The 18056-nt window shown below is 51.7% G+C and overlaps 1 protein-coding gene across 2 annotated transcripts in view; it reads left to right on the top strand.

Moving 5' to 3' along the window:
• Positions 1-468: 468 nt before the first annotated feature.
• Lrrn2 (leucine rich repeat neuronal 2) overlaps positions 469-18056 on the top strand; it is a 61070-nt gene continuing 43482 nt past the window's right edge. The window contains exon 1 of one of the 2 annotated variants that reach the window (XM_021173781.1): positions 469-789. The gene's annotated coding sequence lies outside the window, so the exon portion shown is untranslated. Of the gene's footprint in view, positions 790-1745; positions 1879-18056 lie in introns of those variants that run through there. The other variant, XM_029483002.1, reaches the window with a different exon arrangement.

The raw sequence follows: 18056 nt of genomic DNA on the forward strand, positions 1-18056 counted from the left end.
GCAGTACTGGAAAGGCTACAGAAGAGCCGCCAGTGCCCATGGACAAACTCGCCCGCGGCTTAACTTGGGGAGGGTAGTACCGTGCAAAAATGTGGTCACAGCCTTAAGCGGTGCCTATGAGCCACACCTGTCCTACAAGCTGAATTTCCCATCTGTTCTCTTGGCTTTTGCAAGAGGGTGGGAGGGAGCATCAGCAATGCCACTTATTTCTCCCCTGACCCCCCAAGCGCTGTGCCCTTCTCCCTCTCTTCCGTAAGCCTTGGGTCTTGATGCAGAAGGACCGCTCAAACTACAGCATCGGGCCCCACCCAACTCCTTCCTCTGGGATGTGTGCAAGTGAGGCAGAAGGGGCTTCTGGCCACTCAGGAGTTAAAATGGCAGCGGGACTGGAGGGGGTTGGCGTGGCAAGCAGACAGGGAGGAGGCGACCAGAGTGGGCTAGAGAGGTTGGGAGCGCGGCGGAGCAGCTAGTGAGGAGGACGAGCGCGAGCAGCCAGGAGGGAGGAGGCGCGGCGGGGGCGCCGGGCGCCGCGGGCCTGCTCCGTGCTCCGCAGACGCGCGGCGCTCCGGGAGCGCCGGCCCTGGCCGCCAACCTCCGGCCGCGGCGCGCAGGATTGGGGACACTGTCATTCTGCTGACGCCCTCGCAGGCTCAGCGTTGAGACCACTCCCAGGACAAGTGTAGGTTGGGGAAGGCGCCCCGCGAGCCTCCCGGGCCTGGGTAGCAGCGCGCCGTGGAGCAGCGATCCCAGCCGGGAGGCGAGTGAGAGACATAGGACAGCGCCCGCGCGGTGAGTGTGCGGCTCCCTGGCGGCCGGGGCTGTGGACTCCGAGGACGCTGGCTTGGCCTTGAGGGTCGCCGAGATCCTGTCCCCGCGGCCCGGGCTTTGATGACCCGGTGGGGGAGGGGAGCGCGGCCGCGACCGCGGCGGTCGCCGAGATGCCTGCAGGAGAGCTGGTGATTTGGGGAGAAGGCCGGGAGGGGCGAAGGAAGGAGAGCTGGAGAATGCAAAGGAGGTGGCCGCTGCGCTGGCTGGACCCGAGCTGCGGGGGAGAGGGTCGGGGCCTGAACCAACTGGGAGAGGCCCCAACCCCTCAAACTGTTGCTGGGTAGCGGGGAGCCCTGGAGATGCAGAGGAGCCAAAGAGGTGGCCCCGGGGTTAGAGAGGGCGTGACAGAGGAGAACTCGCAGGATGGAAGCGCACTAGAGCCTAGGGGACTTTCCCTTCCTGGGAGCTCGGGTGGTGGCCGTGCAGAAAAGACAGGGTGGCCTTGGTTGGGTCTGTACAAAGTATCTGGCACCGAGAGCCAGGCTCCTCCCGGGCGGGAGACTAGGGTCTAACTGCAGTCTAAGATGGGACTTTTGGGTGGGGGAGGGGGTCGGCCGGGCTAAGCCTGGGCGCTGTGCGGTTTAAAGCAGCTCTGAGGCCACCGCATCATGCAAGGGACAGGCTGGGCTGGCCAGCCACAGGTGGGCCGTCTGTCCTGCTGGCATGACAGGGTTGTGCGGGCGCAGACTGCCCAGCCAGCCAAGATCCTCCAGCGGCGGGGTGAGGCAGCTGAACTGAGCCGCTGAAGGAGAGAACTGGACCCCGGGGGTGGGCCCTAGCAGGGTGTTGCAATGCTCCCGGCTGCCCCTGCCCTTCCTCCCCCACCAAATGAACAGGAAGGAAAATGTCAGCTGGGCTTTGTGCTCTGTTCCTCAGGCTGCCGCAGCTCCCATCTGTTGAAGCCAACGCAGCTTCTAATTGGGCGACTGGCAGGGCTTGGAGGAGGGTGGGCTGGGCACAGCGCTGGTTGCCGCTGGTTGCCAGAGATGGACTGGCTGCCGTCTGCTTGAAGACCCCAGGAGGCAGGAGGCCACTGGAGAGAGCAGCCAGGTCAGGACAACAGGAGTGGCTTTTTGCCAGCGTCTTCACCATTATCGAGGGGGCCCAGGAGCAAATATCTACGCGTCCTTACTTATCCAGAATGATTGACAGGCTTCATGAGCCTCGCCATCACTCTGGACAGTATTCTCTTTCTGAGGGAGAAGCGAGCAACCTCCTGTCAGTGGCCGCTGGGCTCCTTGAACAGTCCTCCAAAGAGCAGGGAGGACCAGGGCTGTGTGCACAATGCGAAGGCTCCCTGGCCAATGGGTCTTCTACCTACCTTGTGGTGGCTTGACCCACTTTCCTGGCCAGGAGTCGTTGTGAAGAAGCGGAAGGGAGAAGCACAGCTCGGGGTCTGTGCCTCTCTGGCCTTCTTCCATCCCTGAACTGCCTCAGATAGTGCCTGCTGCCTGTTTAGGGGGCCTAAGGCCTAGGGCAGAATGTTATTTGGAAAGGGTCGAGTTGAAAAACTCTCTGGCACCTCAGGGATTTTAACCATTCCCAGAGTCTGGCACCTAGAAGCACCCCCCAAACCAGATCTCCTGCCAGAGCCTACCCTGCGGGAGACATGGAATGGCAATAAGAACTCAGAGGTTGGGGGCCTCATTGAGCCAAGCTAGGCCAGCAGAATACTTCCTAACTGCCCACATCTGCCCCGTTTCTCCTTTCCTTTTCCCTCCTCCTGAAGCACCTCTCCCTCTCCCTTTGCTCTCACACTATACTGCTCACCCTCTCCCGACCATCCTCCAAGTTTACCTTCCTTCCTCTCCTCCAGGTTTTCTACCTCCACCTTTGCCTTTCTGTAAAATGCAGCTTAAACCACAAGCCAGGCACACAATGGCTTCTTCGCCTCTTGACAGTGGGTGCACAGGTACCAGTGTCCCTGGCACATCCCCTTTGCAGAGAGGACCAGGCTGACAGGTCTGGCACCTGAATTTCCTTGTTTCCCTTTGCCCTACCATTCACTCACTTGCCCCTCCTCCTCCTCCTCTCTACCCCCTTGTTTCTTTTATTTGAAGGGAAGGAGGAAACTCCTTGCTTTTGTAAAACTTATTTGTCCAACAACTACTTACTAAACACCTACTATGTGACTGTTTTAAATGTGAAGGTTACAAGTAATAGACAAACCTCGCAGGCAGAGCTGAACTTGTATTTGAACTTGATAGTTATTTAGTGCCATGCCCACCAGTTTCTTTCAAAGGTGTGGTGGAGGGAAATGAGGAGTATTAATAACCCCAGCAAATTAGCATCATAATCACAGAATGGCCCTTAGCATTCCATCTCTATCGCTTCCCAGATACAATGTATCTCCATCGCTTCCTATATATGATGTATCTATCATTAAGTCGTTTCTAACCTGAAAGGATGAAGTGGTTTGTATATCATCATCTATCATGGAGGCCAGGACTATGCAGAAGTCAGTGGTTTGCACAAGAAAGGAATTAAAGACAGTTTAAGGAGCAGCTGCTCTGCAACTAGGCTATGTGAAGAGCTTTCCAGAAATCATCATATTCAGTCCTCCTAAAGGGCTGCATCCTAGTCTCTGCTTTCTAGCTGGGGAGTCTGGGCCGTAGAGAAAATGGACCACTTGGTGCTCCATGGTCTCTGAAACCACTGCTGCAGTCCAATAGCCTCTTATGATACTTACGACATCTGCTAAATTCTACAGTAGCAACGGAGCCCACATTCGCCCTAGCTTTTCAGGGGTGTGTCTTGTCTCTCCACTTAGAATACAGACTATATTTGCTGAATGGTTTCATGAATAAACCTTCTCGTGTGATCCAGGAAGGCTTCCTATAGGAGTGAGGGCATTGCAGAGGACACAGGGAGGGCAGAGAATCCTTCTGACCTACAGAAGTAGGTAGCAGGCACTCGCCCTCCGTCTCCACCTTTACTGGGGTGAAGATTGAGGAGGTCATTGCTGTGTTTATCTGAGGCCAGTGTTGGAGCATCATCAGTGGTCATCAGTGGTCATTGGTGGTCTGCCTCCTGAGTCTGTGTCGCTCCTGTTATTGGCCTCCTCAGCTAAACCTTCACTGCCACAAAAGCCCAGAGATAGAGACTGGGAGTGGGTAGCTTGGGTGCCTGCAAGGACTGCAGGCCGGGACAAGGTCAGTGGTCGAAGGTGGAAGGGGGACAGGCTATGGGGACACAAATAGGAAGAAGACAGTGATAGAGGGTGACTTGGAAACAAACACAGGGGCTCAGGAAGAAAAAACAGCCACAGCAAGACAGGTTCTGCTGCAGAAGTGTGTGAGAGGCCAGACCAGAAAGGAAACTGTCTTAGATTTCCTAAATAGTGTAGCTGTCTCTAGGCTAATGGAAGGCATGGAATGTCTCTCATTTGGGCTTGTTCAGTCAACTCATCTTCCCTAAAGCACCTACTCTGTGCAGAAACAGAGATGAATCAGCCATTGTCTCTGCCCTCAGGGAGCTCACAGTAAGCGTAAAAAAAGATTCTGGAGCCATCCACCCCAGTTCTACCTAGGCTGCCCCACTTGTTGCTGGGAGATGCTGGGAAACTCATCAACCCTCTCTGAGCCTCAGTTTCTCTATCTATATATAACTGGTATGATAATAGCACCTACTTCATAAGAGGAGGGAACACAGGCCAAAGAGCCCAGAGGAGTGTCTGGAATATAGTAAGTTCTATATAAGTTGTTATTATTAGCAAGGAGTCGGTGCTATATAGTCTAGGGCTGAATAGAAGAAGGTTCTCGTGTCTTTAGACTAGAAAAAACTTGCTGAAGCAGTTGATATTTAGGGCAAGGCCAGAAAGGGGGCCAGGTGGCAGAAGTGGAGAGCCTCGGGACAGTGGTGCTGAAGGTATCTGGGGCACAGGAGTTGTATATGAAAAGGCACCGAGGAGTGTATGTGTTGTCCTTTATGGACATCACTAACACCACTTAGTGGCCCTCTTCAGGCTTTTTGTTCCTGATGCTAGCTTCTAGTGGGGCTGGCTAGCTGCCCAGAACAGCCCCACACCCCTTGGTCTAAAAGAGTGAGCTTCTGAGTCTGCTCCTGGTGCAGCCCTCCCTGCTGGGCGTGGTTGTGTGGCCTTGACTCCCCACCTGCGTCTAAGCCATCAGTGTCCGGATTCTGCTGTACCCAAGGCCGTGTACTCTGGCTTCTGGTACTTTCTGGGGACCTGGGAGATGCTTTGGCCTTAGAGAGCTGCCTTGTAGGAGGTGAGTTTAACCAGGTCTGCTTTAGAATTCAGTTTGTCTCCGCGTGTTTCTTCCACCCACATCTTCCCTGCTGTTCAGCGTTTGATGGACTTGAATCAAGTTCAGACATGAAGAGCATGCAGAGAGTTCCTGGGGGCAAAATGGCTTCTCAGCTTCCACCTCTCAACTTGTCATGACACACAGTACAGCACCTCGCATCTACTGAGCACTGTGTGCCGGGCACTGTGTAAAGTGCTTGCCCAACTAGACCCCAAATACTCCTATTAGCTGGGCGGCTCTCCTGTCCCTGATTGAAACACAGAATAATTGAGGCTTGGACTTGCTGAAGTAGACGTGAAAAGAGGGAGGGATTGAACCCTTCACCACCCCCCAGGACTTAGCTGTTATTGGCCTAGAGGTACCCTGAGTCATATAGCCTGCTCCCTTTGCTAACTTCTTCCTACAGGAACAAATTCCCCATGCCTGTTCTGCCCAAGCCAGTGGTCACCTTTCCCTCTAAAGAGAACTTCAAAATCTCCTCGACCCCTTCTTCTATCTCCCATAGGTTGTGATATTCAATACCATTAACCTGTTTTTGTTGTTTGTTTCTTGGTGGTGCTAGGGATTCAAACCTGGGATCTTTCCTATGCTAAGTAAGCACTCTGACAATGAGCCACAGATACAACCCCCAGGATCCGATAATTCAGGCTGTGGTGGTGCACATCTTTCATTGACAGAACTCAGGAGGCAGAGGGACACAGCTCTCTGAGTTTGAGGCCAACATGGTCTACAGAGAGGTCTCTGGTCTAGGACAGCCAGAGCTACGCAGTGAGACCCTGTCTCAAAACACAACACAACACAACACAAAACACAACACAAGATCTAACACTGCTTCTTTCTGTCTTGGTCAGAGCCTCCAGGGCCTCCAAGAAGCTGACCCTGGCTCAGTGCCCATGGACACAGGAGAGGGCTCAACCAAAGCATGGCTCTCTGGAGGAGGGGAGAACAGAACATACCAGTCGAAGGTGGAAGGAGACAGGCAGGCCATGTAGGGGCCTTCAGTGGGCTGCTGCTAACGCAGCAGGCTTAGTGTGCTGGGAAGAGCCAGTGCAGCCGGTCCTGTTTACAAGCATCTCTTGAGGCAGCTCCTTCAGAGAAAACATGAGGTAGGAGGGGGCGATGGTTGTGAAGCAGCCAGCTTGGGTCCCCCAGGAGAAGTGGGGCTGTCTTATCTGATCCTTCCCGGAAGCAGCGAGAATAACAGCAAGGAAGGTTTATGTCTGCAAAGCACTGCACTTGAGCATGCAGGGTAGGGGCAAAAAGGTCAAGCTGGGGAAAGACAAAAGTTGCGATGTCCTGAAGGCAGAGCAGATGTAAAAGCTGTGCCACAGGAAGGGGAGAGGAGAGAGGCCGCCATTCAACATCGATCTGATGTTCAGGATGGCCCAGGCAAGGAGGGGCATGGGCTCCCACACCCCAGAGGATCTGTGGAATGGCTCCACCCACAGCCCATCTCTGCACTGCCATGCCTCTGCCTTCATAAACAGGGTGGGTGGTGTGCCTCTTCATTAGCCAGTGTTTATCAAGCCTCAGTGTCTGCCCCAGGAGTACCAGGCAGCAGGGAGTAATCGAGAGCTGTGCCCTTAAGGAGCTTTTACTTTGCCATCTGGGGATACAGCAAAGTAAACTTAGAAAGCAACTGGCATGTTAGAGAGTGTAAAGTGTTCCAGAGAAAGATATAGCCAGAAAAGAAATAGACAGATGATGAGAGGCCTGGGGGGTTGAAAGGGGGGAGGGGGTTATGGGGGAGGGTCGTTCAGGGTGGACACAGGTGGCGACAACATGAAATGAGTGTTGGGCAGAAGGAATAGAATAGTTGGTGTGACGGCTGGGAGACAGGATGGGGCCTGGCATGCTGGAGAGGGGCAAAGGAGAGGCCAATGAGAGTGTGGTGCTGAGAAAGGAAGAAGCTGAGGCTGGGGAATACCCAAAAAGCCAGACTGGCGCTAGGGTTCTGGTTGAGGGGCTTTGGCTTCTCTGGGTGAGATAGAAGACCTCTCAGGATTTGGATTTTTGAAACCCCGAGGTTGGGCCATCCGTCCTGGCTTTCTCCTGCCATCAAGACTATTTTGGTCAATCAGTATGTGCCCACCGGTTTGTGGCACTTGGTCTGCGGGGCTGGGGTATGGGTGTGAAAACGTGTAAGCCCTAGTCGCTGCTGGTAGGGAGATGCTCAGATGAGTTGGGGAGGCAGAACTCATACTCTGAAATAACGAGGGAATAATATCAGACAGTATTTAAAACCAAGTGCTAAACTGTGTGATTTAGACTATAAATGTTATCAGAACTGTGCGCTTTGTGTGGGAGTACACAGGGAACGCTTCCTCGGGAGGTGCGGCAGATCGTGGCCTGGAGAACAAAGTGGGATTCCACTCTGCAAGGGGATGGATCTATACCTGGAGGGGTGAGAGGGTGGTTAAGCAGGAGGGGAGGACCAGGGGTCCCATTAGGGGTGGGAGCAAGTCAGCAAGCTCTGTGCTAGGGCAGGGAAGTAGGGGACCAGTTGGGGGTGTCCCTTCCCTGTAGCCTCTGTTTCTCATGGTGTCCTCCAGGGGTTTTTCCTCTTTCCCAGGTCTAGGTAACTTTCTGTTCTGTTCTCGGAATCCCTCTGAGCAATCCACAAATGTCCTTAGTCCATTTGGTATCTGTGGCCCATTGCTCTGAAGTGCCCCCGGGCTCCATTTTCCTATCTAGCCAGCAGCTAGCCTCTCCTAGTGCATCTTAGTGGCTCTGAGCTCCAGTCTGGCAGGTTACTCCACGACAGTCCTGTTAGTGAAGTGGCTGCTCCTTTCCCCAAGTAGAGAGTTCTCCACTGGAGCAGAGGGTGACTCACCTCTGCAGCAGAGGGTAAGAGAATCCACTGGGGTACCCTCACCTACTCAAAGTATAAGCAAAAAAAAAAAAAAAAAAAAATGCACCTCTGCTTGGACCTCAGCCAACAAGTAAAAGCCAGGAGTCACACTGATAAAATGGCCACTATTCAGTAACAGCCTCTTCTCCTGTTCTGGCCCTCAAGAGCTAAGAAGAAGGGTTAAAACTATACCTCAGGTCCTGTTCCTTGAAGCTGTGGGGCTGAGTCTAAGGCTGCAGCTGTCAAGGACATTGTGGCTCACAGTCTCCAGCAAGTGGAGTCAGCCAGAGCTGGGTGAGAGCCCCATTTTCTCAGCTACTTGTCCTTGGGCGTTTTAGCTTAACCTCTCCGAGCCTCACCCTGGGCTTGTGTTAAGTCTGGGTTAATAACAGCTACTTCCCAGGGTTGTTAGTAATAATAGCTAACACTTGTGCGTGCTTCTGCGGCGCCCAAGGCTTTCCTGCATTTATCTCATTTAATCCACAGAACGCGGGGAAGCAGACATTATTTTCCCCCATTTTGCAGCTGAGGAAAACTAAAGCCGGGAAGCTTTAAGTCACTTGCCGGAGGCCACACACAGTCGGCAAGTGACAGAGTCAGAATGCAACCCTACATGTGTGACTCCAGAGCTCTGGTTCTCAGCCGCATTAAATGATCTAATCTGTGTAAAGTGCCTACTACAAAGTAGAAGCTCAATAAATGTTAGTTCCTCTCCCTCCTTTTCCCCAGGGCTGCTCCTCCAGAGAACAGCTTTCCCCTTCTGCATTCCCTTTCCAGAGTCCCCTGGTAGAAACGAGAGAGGTAGAAACGAGAATGAGGAAGAAACAGGGCTGAGAAGAGAGTGAGCCATTTGAATAAAATCTGCAGACACCAGCCCACAGTTACGTCCCACCTTTCGGTGTAGTATGATGGAGCCTGACTGTATCTGCCAAGGCAAGGACAAAGGTCAGGTGGGAAGAGAGAGGAGGCTCCCATCTCTCCCCAGAGCAAAGAGGAAGCTGTTTCACCTGCCAGTGCTGGAAATGGCCCCTAGGATTGGCAAGATGCTCACAGGAAGGTTCCAAGACTGAGCTTTCCGATCTTGGGTATGGTTTTTGAAGGGTGTGGATGAGAGGCTGGTATCCCAGCTTCATGATGGCTGAATCAGTGTGCCTCCTGCGCCTGACTTACACACACAGCTGAGCTTATCTGGAAAGAAAACCAAGACCAGACACTGCAGGATAATCTGAATGTCAAGGTGAACGTGGGGTGGAGTTAAGGGGTTCTTTAGAATGGGTCTCATTCATTCCTCCCTAGGTCCCCTTTTCTGATGACCCTAGAGTCATCTCTGTGCACCCTGCAACTTCCTGTCATCATTGCCACTGGACATGCAGGTTCCAGAGTTCCTGTTGTTTCCTCAAAAGGAAATCCCAAGAGATGAGAGGAGGAACCCAGGTCTCAGTTACTTTATAACTGAAAGTCATCTGGCCTTGTGCTTTCCAGTGCTTTTAGAATTGGATGTTTTGCTTTGTTTCGAAACAAAACTGCAGTGTCTGGCAGGCAGAGTAAGAGGCCTTTTGTATGACGCTCATCCCCAGAGCCCGTGACTATGTTGTTACATAGGAAAGAGATGGTAGGTTTGCGAATAGAATGAAAGGTGCCGATTGACCTTCAAATCAAGAGAGGTCCTGAACTATTCTGGTGAGTACAGTGTAACCACAGGGTCCTGTGAAGAGGGGACAGAAGTCAGAGCTGGAGAGGTACGATTCAGAAAGTCTTGACCAGTCATTGTTAGCCTTAGGCCAGGGAATAAAGACAGCTTCTGGAAGCAGGGAAAAGCATCAAGTGTTGTCCCCTGGGGCCTCCAGAAAGGAATGAACCTTTAGATGCCTTGACTTTAACTCAGAGAGACCCATTCCAGTCTGACTTCTCTGCCTATAATAAATAAATAAACTCAAGTAAGGCACAGAATTCATGTTAATTTGTTATAGTAGTGAGTGTAAGGCCAAAACTGTAGTGAGGTAGACCAGAACTCCACTCAAGATCCTGCTGACCAGTGACCCTGGGGGAATCGCTTTATATCCTGAGGCCTGAAAGTTAGTTTGAAACACTAGATTTAAAGTACCTCCTCTATGTCCTCCAGACGATGAAGCCACGGCACAGAGAGAAGGGACGTTGTTGGAGGTCAACACTGAGTTGTTGAAGAAGTTGGGCTTCCAACCTAGGGCTTACTTTTATCTTGTCAAATCCTGCCTGCTTCAGTGAAGTCTTTCTTCCACTCACCAATGTGTGTGTGTGTGTGTGTGTGTGTTTACTTACCTACAAAGGGTGCTGTGCTAAGTACCTGGCCCAAGTAAAGACCCAGAACAGTATTGCTTGGGTTCTGCCCTGCCTTTTGACCCTCATTGGGCCCTTAGTTTTTCCAAAACATCTGTAACCAAGCCCAGGCTGCTTAGGACTGCAGTACTCCTTGCCCTGGGGCTGGCTGCCAGCTGGGCACTATCACAGCCTGTACCTTCCCCCACCCACCGCAGCCTGTGCAGGACTCATCGTCCTAGCAAGCTGCAGGTGAACAGCACACAGGCCCTGGGAATGGGAAGTTAAGAAAGGAGGCAGAGCCAGCAGCACCTCAGTGTACACCTTATCGGCCTCTGTCAGGCAGGTCAGCCTTCCTGCCTCTCCCCCTAATACACCTGAGCCGTTGGCCAGCCCCCAGGGCTGCCAGTTCCTGGTGTTGGTCTCCATGGCAACGCCACATTTGCCGTTCTGGTTTCTAATGACTTATTGGCATGTGTGGTAATTTGCAGAGCTTGGCAGGCCGAAGCTTTGGAAGCCGGGAGGAGGAGCTGGAGGCAGTGAGAGGCTTGGCCATGGGGAGGGGTTCAGGGTGTCCAATGGAAACCAAGGCACAAGTTTTCCTTCCTCACTCACCCCTTTTAGTCCCTTTGGAGTAGTAGACCAAGTGAGAGTGTTGCCTCAGACCCCCTAGGACTTCCCTTCTCAAGAGCATCGGCTGTCCCCACAGCCCTGGAAAGGAGACAGATGGACAGGCAGATGTGGAACACAGCTGCTCACCTGTCAGGCAGGCTTGAACAGGTGTGGGGGAGCTGACAGCTGTGTTCAGTTGTAGCAGATCAGACCACACATGTCTTCTGGGACTCTCCTGCCTGCTCCCCTGGGCTCTGGAACAAGGGGTCCCTTTTGGGGCGAGGAGTCATAGACCTCAGGGGACACAGGGACAGGGTCCACAGGCCCTAGGGCTTGGCTTGTTTCTAGGTCTCTGGAGCATTCAGAGAACTAAGAAGTGTAGTTCAGAATGAAATGTGAGAGGGTAGTGGGAAGGGAGAGCCAGCCCAGCCATCAGAGAGGGAGAGGAGTGCAGGAGCCAGACCCTTTTCTACTCTGCTTGGGCAAAGGTCCCCAAGCTTGAAGCTTCCCCAGCATAAGGCCATGGGGAGCAGTGGGGAACCTCCACTGCCTTCTTCCTTCACACAATTTCTCAGTCTTCCCCTCCACTCCTGTCACTCCTGATGCCACCGTGTTGTGACTTTGTGGGAGGCAGCTAGTGTTCTGAACACAGCTTCACCTTTAAAATTAGCTCCTAATCTAGGTTAGGCGCCAGGGGCCACTGCTTAACTTACTCCATGGCCTCAAGACAGGCCCTTAACTTTTCTTTAAGCCTCAGTTCACTTATTCCTAAAGTGGCATTGACATTCCTAGCTCACCGGGTCGTAAAATGAAATCAGCTCACATTTGTAAAATTCGTGATGCGTAGTTGTTCCTGATAAATATTAGAGAATGTTTTTTAGCATACTTTTAATTATCTACCCAAATAAACAGGAGTAAATCAGTCGATAATGTTGAATTCTGGTGGACTTGGTGAGGTTTTCCTCTTTAAATATTTGAAATACCTTCATTTATTCAGCAAATGTTTATTGAACATTTACTACTGAGTACAAGCACCCAGCCAGATGCAGGGTTTTTTTTTTTTTCCTGGTGTGTTGGTGTTGGACTAGTTTATTTGTGCATCCTTCAAGCATAAAACACCTCTCAGAATTCTGGCACCCTGGAAGTGGTCCTGATGTGGCTTCCTGGAAGTGGCTGACTCCTAGATGAAGACCTGCCTTCGGAAGGCTCTAAGCAATGCAGGGAGAGAATGCTGCCCAATTTGGAGAAAGGGTGAGCATTTTCAGGGCTGACTTGAGGAGAAGGGCTTAGGGTTAAGGAGCTGAGCGGTGATCATTCCGCTATCTTGAAGAACTTCTGAAGCAGCAAAGGGCCACCAAGGACCACCCCAGCCACCAGCTAAAAGAGGAGCAGGGAGTACCTGCTCTCTCCTCATCAGATGAGTATGTCACAGCTCCTTTGACTGTGGCAAGAACAGAATATAGGAGAACAGGGGGAGCTAGGACACGGCTTCCTCTGTGCCAGCAGATGGGCTTCTGCCTGTAACAAGTGTCTGTTCTTTCATGAGCCCGCCTACAGCCACCTCTGAGAAGGCACCATGGAGATGCTGGTGTAATGGCAGGGATGCTGGGCCCCAGGGACTGGTTCACCAGCTGGGTTCACACTGTAGCTCATATCCAGGTGACAATGTTTAGGGATTCCTGCTGACCCAGGAACTATGGGATTGCTATCCGAACACACCATACTGTCACTTCTAACCTGGGCTGGAAGCCAGACCTCAGCCACTTCCTGAGACCTACTTTTATTTATGAGAAAGTTCGGCTGCACGGAAGGGAAATGACTTGCCTGAGGTCACACCATGTGTTTAGCGCTGCGGGAACTAAACATAAAGCTTCTAACTCGGGCCTTGTGCTGCATCTGTTGCCTGCCCTTCCTGATTTTTCTCCATTTTCCTGAGCAAGTTCCCAGGGAACGTCAGATGTAAGGGGAGGCCATTGCGCTAAGCCTCGTAGTCACATTGACTCTCCCTGCCTGTTTGCTAACCACTCTCCTTATTAAGTAAGTAAGGCCTTTGGTGCCTGCCCATAGTTCCCCTTTCCCCTCCCCCATACCTACCCTCTCTCCCATCCCCACAGTGACCCTCACCTTTGTACCCTCCTCTTTCAAAGCCTGTCAGTCACCTGATAAGATCAATGACTCTGAACAGTACATCCTACCTGAGGCCCAGCAGCCCTTCAGTGGCTCTTTCCCATCAGGACCATCACCTGCAATCACCTAGAGGAACATCCATCTCTCGGATGACCACCTACTGCTCTCCCAGCCTGCTTGGCCAAGGACCCTCATATCACTGTTCCTGAACATTGGGACCGTGGGTCCACCGAACCCTTTTCATTCACTCCTCTGATTCCATACAGTTTCCAAGGTCTATGTTAAGGATCCTCCTGTCAATATCCAAGCTATCTTGACCCTCTCTCTCTTTATCGCCACCCCCCCCAAAGTCCCAGTTCTGGATCAATTGCTCTTTCTGCTGCCTTTACCTGAGATCAAAACTCCTGAAGACACACATGCACACGTGACCACACACGCATTCACAGACGCACAGACACAGAGGCAGATGGGGACATCTACGAGCTCACCATCACCAACGCAACTTGTTCTTCAAAAGTGCCTGGTATTCCTCTCACATTCCCTGGTCCTCCCTGCTGAGTCTCCGATGACTGTTTCACACCCTCCTCCCCAAACCTCCGCCTCCATTGGTGATCTCAGCTCAGGACCTCACCTCCCACTTCGCAGAGAAATAGCTGTCTTCAGGCAGAACTTCCCAGCCTGTCCCTCCCAAGCCCTCAGGCACACGGCCTCTCACCATCCTCCTCGACTTCCTCTTGTTTCAGCCAAGGTCACAGGTGCCACCTCAGCACGGATGGGTTCTAGAACCTTCCTTCAGCCCCCCAGTAGTTTCTCATGGCTTCAGGGAAAACAAAACAACATCACAGTCCTCCCTCAGGCCCAGTTGCTGCCCCGCCCCCATCTTCATCCTCTCCAGCCAAGTGTCTTGAGAGACTTGGCACCACCAGTGTGCTCTACTTCACACCGCCCACACCTTCCTCAGCCCCACTCGGGTATGGCTTCCTCCCCCAGCCCTGGGAAGCAGCTCTCCATTCTGCTCAAGCTGGGGGAGGGGGTAACAGGCCCCCTTTTGTGGACACACTTCCCCCTCACTCCTGGCACTCCCCTCTCTGTAGACTCCTCTGACCCCACATCTCTGGCTTTTCTGGTTACTCCCAGGTCGTCTTTGCTGACTCATGTGTCTCCTCTCCATCTTTAAATGTTAGCATTCCCTGTCTGCCCCTCTGTTGTTTCCAGACGGAGGATCGTGTCTCCAGGTCATGACTTCACAGGAAGAGCTCCCCTTATCATCCACATGCAGATGACACCCAAATCTCTAGTCTGTCTGTCTTTCCATCTTAGCTCTATAGCCTCATAGCCACATGCTGAAGTGAATAAGGATGCCAGAAAACTCGACATTGGCATATCTCAGCCAGAGTCCTGCTTTTCCTATCTCTCCAGGCCTTTTCCACCCCTGCCTGCTGTGACTTGATTTTGTGAACAGTACCACCTCATTGCTTGTTCTGCAAGCCATGGGCTAGGACGTGCTGAGCATTCTTCCTTTCCTACCTAGGTCCAGTATGTGGCCAGGTCCCAGTTCCCCTTGTGTAGCCACTTAACTGCCCATCCTCCCAGCAGCACATCAGTCCAGGCTGCCTCTCTGACTCCAGCCACAGGGATCACCTTCTCCCTGACTGTGACCACCTTGTATCTCCAGGCTTGCCTATCAGTCACTGCTCTAGTGGTGTTTTGAATACAGAGCTAATGTGGGCACATTCTGTCATAGCCTCAGCACTCTCTGAGCATCCCAGTGCTCTTTGGAATGGCCAGGAAATAGCGTCATGTGGGACCTGCCCCAGGCCTGCCCCAAAGCACACTCTTAAGCTCTGAGCTCTTGGTATATGCTTCTTTGTGTGTGTACAAGCATGTGTGTGCATGCATGTGTGTGTGTGCATGCACACCTGTGCATGCATGTGAGAGAGAGAGAGTGCAGGGTCAGGTGTGTACAGTTGTGCAGGGGCACATGTGGAGGCCAGAGGACAACCTCAGATGTCTTTATGTTCCTCAAGAACTGCCTTATTTTAGAGAAAGGATCTCTCACAGGCCTAGAACTCCTGAAGTAGGTTAGGCTGGCTGGCGAGGAACCCCAGGGTTCTCTGCCTCCCCAACCTCAGAACTATATGTACACATCGCCATGCCAGGATTTGTTTTGTTAAAACCCAGGTGCTGGGAACCAAACTCAAGTCCTGATTCTGGTGAGGCAGGCTCTTTACTGACAGCCACAGCCCCAGTCCTAAGCCTGCATGTCTTTTATGTCCTCATGGCCTCCATGTCTTCTGTCCCCTGTCCCTTTGCTACTCTGATCCTATACTTGTTTGAAATTCAGGTAGAAGCTCCAATCGCCTTTCTTTAGAAAACCGACCCTCTGCCTCCTCAAATCCCTGGTGAACACTTACAATATCCCATGTGATCCCTTTGCAGTATGCATTCTTCTTACAATGTTTGTTGTTTGTTTGTCTTGAAACAGAGTCCCCTGTGGATCTTAGCTGACCTGGGATGCACAGAAATCCACCTGCCTCTGCCTTCTGAGTCCTGGGCTCAAAAGTGTGCACCACCACACCTTGCACATCCTTTTAACAAAAGGCTTCTTCTTCTTTTTACGTGTGTGTCTGTATGTGTGTGTCCCACATGTGTGCAGGTGCCAGCAGAGGCCAGAGAGGGGTGGGTCCCTTAGAGTTACAGGATGCTGTGTGCTATTTGACAGGAGTTCTGGGAACCAAACTTGGATCCTCTGGAAGAGCAGCAAGCACCCTTAACCTCTGAGCCATCATCTCTAGGGTCCCACAACATGCATCTCAATATCCAATCACATCAATGAATACTTTGCAAATAAATGCTTTTCTCCTTCACTAGGCTGTGTCCCCGTGAGGGTAGAGACACTTCAGTTTAGTCACTTTGTATCACTGGTACCTGGCATGGATTAGGTATTCACGACTATTCAGATCAAGTATGGTGGCTCATACCTGTAACCCCAACACAGGGAGCTATCAGCAGAATGTCAAATCCAAGGCCAATCTGGGTCATACAGGGAGCTCTCTCAAAATCTCAAGTGAGGACTAGGTGTGGTAATTGCATACTTGTAACACTAGTACTCTGAGGGTAGAAACGGGAGGATCACGAGTTTTGGTCCAGCCTGAGCTACATAGTAAGATTCTGCTTTAAACAAAGCAAAAGGACAGAGAGAACAAAAAAATGAATAAAAAATATTAAGGAATGAATTCATTAAGAAAATAACTTTAGAGCTGGGCGTGGTGGCGCACGCCTTTAATCCCAGCACTCGGGAGGCAGAGGCAGGCGGATTTCTGAGTTCGAGGCCAGCCTGGTCTACAAAGTGAGTTCCAGGACAGCCAGGACTATANANANAAACCCTGTCTCNAAAAAAANAAAAAAAAAAAAAAAAAAACAAAAAAAAAGAAAATAACTTTAAACTCTAAAAGAATCTCATAGCAAAAATCAGGCAGGGCTGGAGAGTTGGCTCAGCAGTTAAGAGCACTGGCTGCTATTGCAGAGGACTGAGGTCCAATTCCTCACACCCACATGGCAACGCATAACTGTCTGTAACTCTAGTCCAAGAAACCCAATTCCCTTTTCTGACCTCACAGGCACCAGGCTCGCATGTAGTATGCATACATAAATGCAAGCCAACCACGCATACACATACAAAATAATAAAAGAAATAAATATTTTTTTAAAATTCCTAAGCTAGAGGAAAGTCTGACTCTTGAGTGTGGCATTGGTAGACCCAATGGCTGGATCTTGTCAGTGGCCTCTGAATGTTCCCAGCACCTCTCTTCCCTCCCTTCCACCAGCTGCAGACCCAGCCTAGGTTTAAGGAGAGCCAGGGTCTCTAGCAAAGGCACCTCCCCAGCTCAAGAACCCTTTCACATCTGACATTTGAGGTTCTCTTTGCAACCTACAGGACCTTTGCAAGCATTCTGATGCTCAATTACATCGTCTTTGTGCTACTGTAAGGAAGCTGGAGCCTGTGTAATGTTTGCCCACTGCACTGTGGAAAAAGCTGCAGAGCAGGGTTGGGTGGCTCACATGCAGTCCCATGGCTGATCAAGCAGAGTTGAATCTGGGCCTGGTGTTTGGGGTCCAACGCCAATGCTATCTCTGCTGCTACATGGCTTTGCTTCTGAGACAAGGCTGTTGTATGCTCAAGATGTCCCATAGCAAAAGATAGAGGAGTCCCACCAAACCCAAACCCCCGTGGGGTGGAAGACAGGACCTGGGGTACAACTTGCAGTTGAGGGCAGCCAGGCTTGCACTTTTCTCAGAGATCCTCAGAACCTTCACCTCAGGCTGGGGACAGTGTCCCATCCAGAAGCAGAAGTTCCCAGAGAGCCCATAGTGAAGAACAAAGACATGGACGTTAACAGAGGACAGTGACTCCTCACATCATCTCCTGGAGACCATGCTACCAGCCTCTCCTCAGCCTTCACCACCTTGAGCCTGCCGCCCTGCTTCCCCAGCCACCCCTTGCTGCTCCACACCTCTGACCCTGAGGACCTTCCCAGGGTTCCCTCCTGGCTGGCTCTTCCCCACATCTCAGCATGCATGTCTACTGACACACCTTCCAGGAAATCCCTCCCACATTCGGAGCACACTCTGCAGAGTCGACTTGCTGGTCTCTTGCTTCTGTTGGGTCGGAAGTTCCTCAACAACAGAGCCTGGGTTTTATTCACAGGGGCACTCCCGTGCTGGCGTTCCACAGTAGCAATAAAATAACACTATCGAACACTTGCTGTGGACTAGACGCACTGAATTTTAAAGCAGCTTTTTATTTTAAACCAAGTATAGATCCACTGGAGTTACAAAGAAATGTACAGGGAAGTCCTAAGGACCCTGCATCCTGGCTTCCCTACATTTAAAATCCTGCTTAACTACACTGCCGTATTAAAACCAGGAAACTAAGCCGGGCATGGTGGCGCACACCTTTGATGGTAGAGGCGGTCAGATCTCTGAGTTTGAGGCCAGCCTGGTCTATAGAGCAAGTTCTAGAACAGCCAGAACTTAATTAAGAAACCCTGTCATGGGAGGTGGGGGAGGGAGGG

Source organism: Mus caroli, chromosome 1 (assembly GCF_900094665.2).
Source record: "Mus caroli chromosome 1, CAROLI_EIJ_v1.1, whole genome shotgun sequence".
Lineage (NCBI taxonomy): Eukaryota > Metazoa > Chordata > Mammalia > Rodentia > Muridae > Mus > Mus caroli.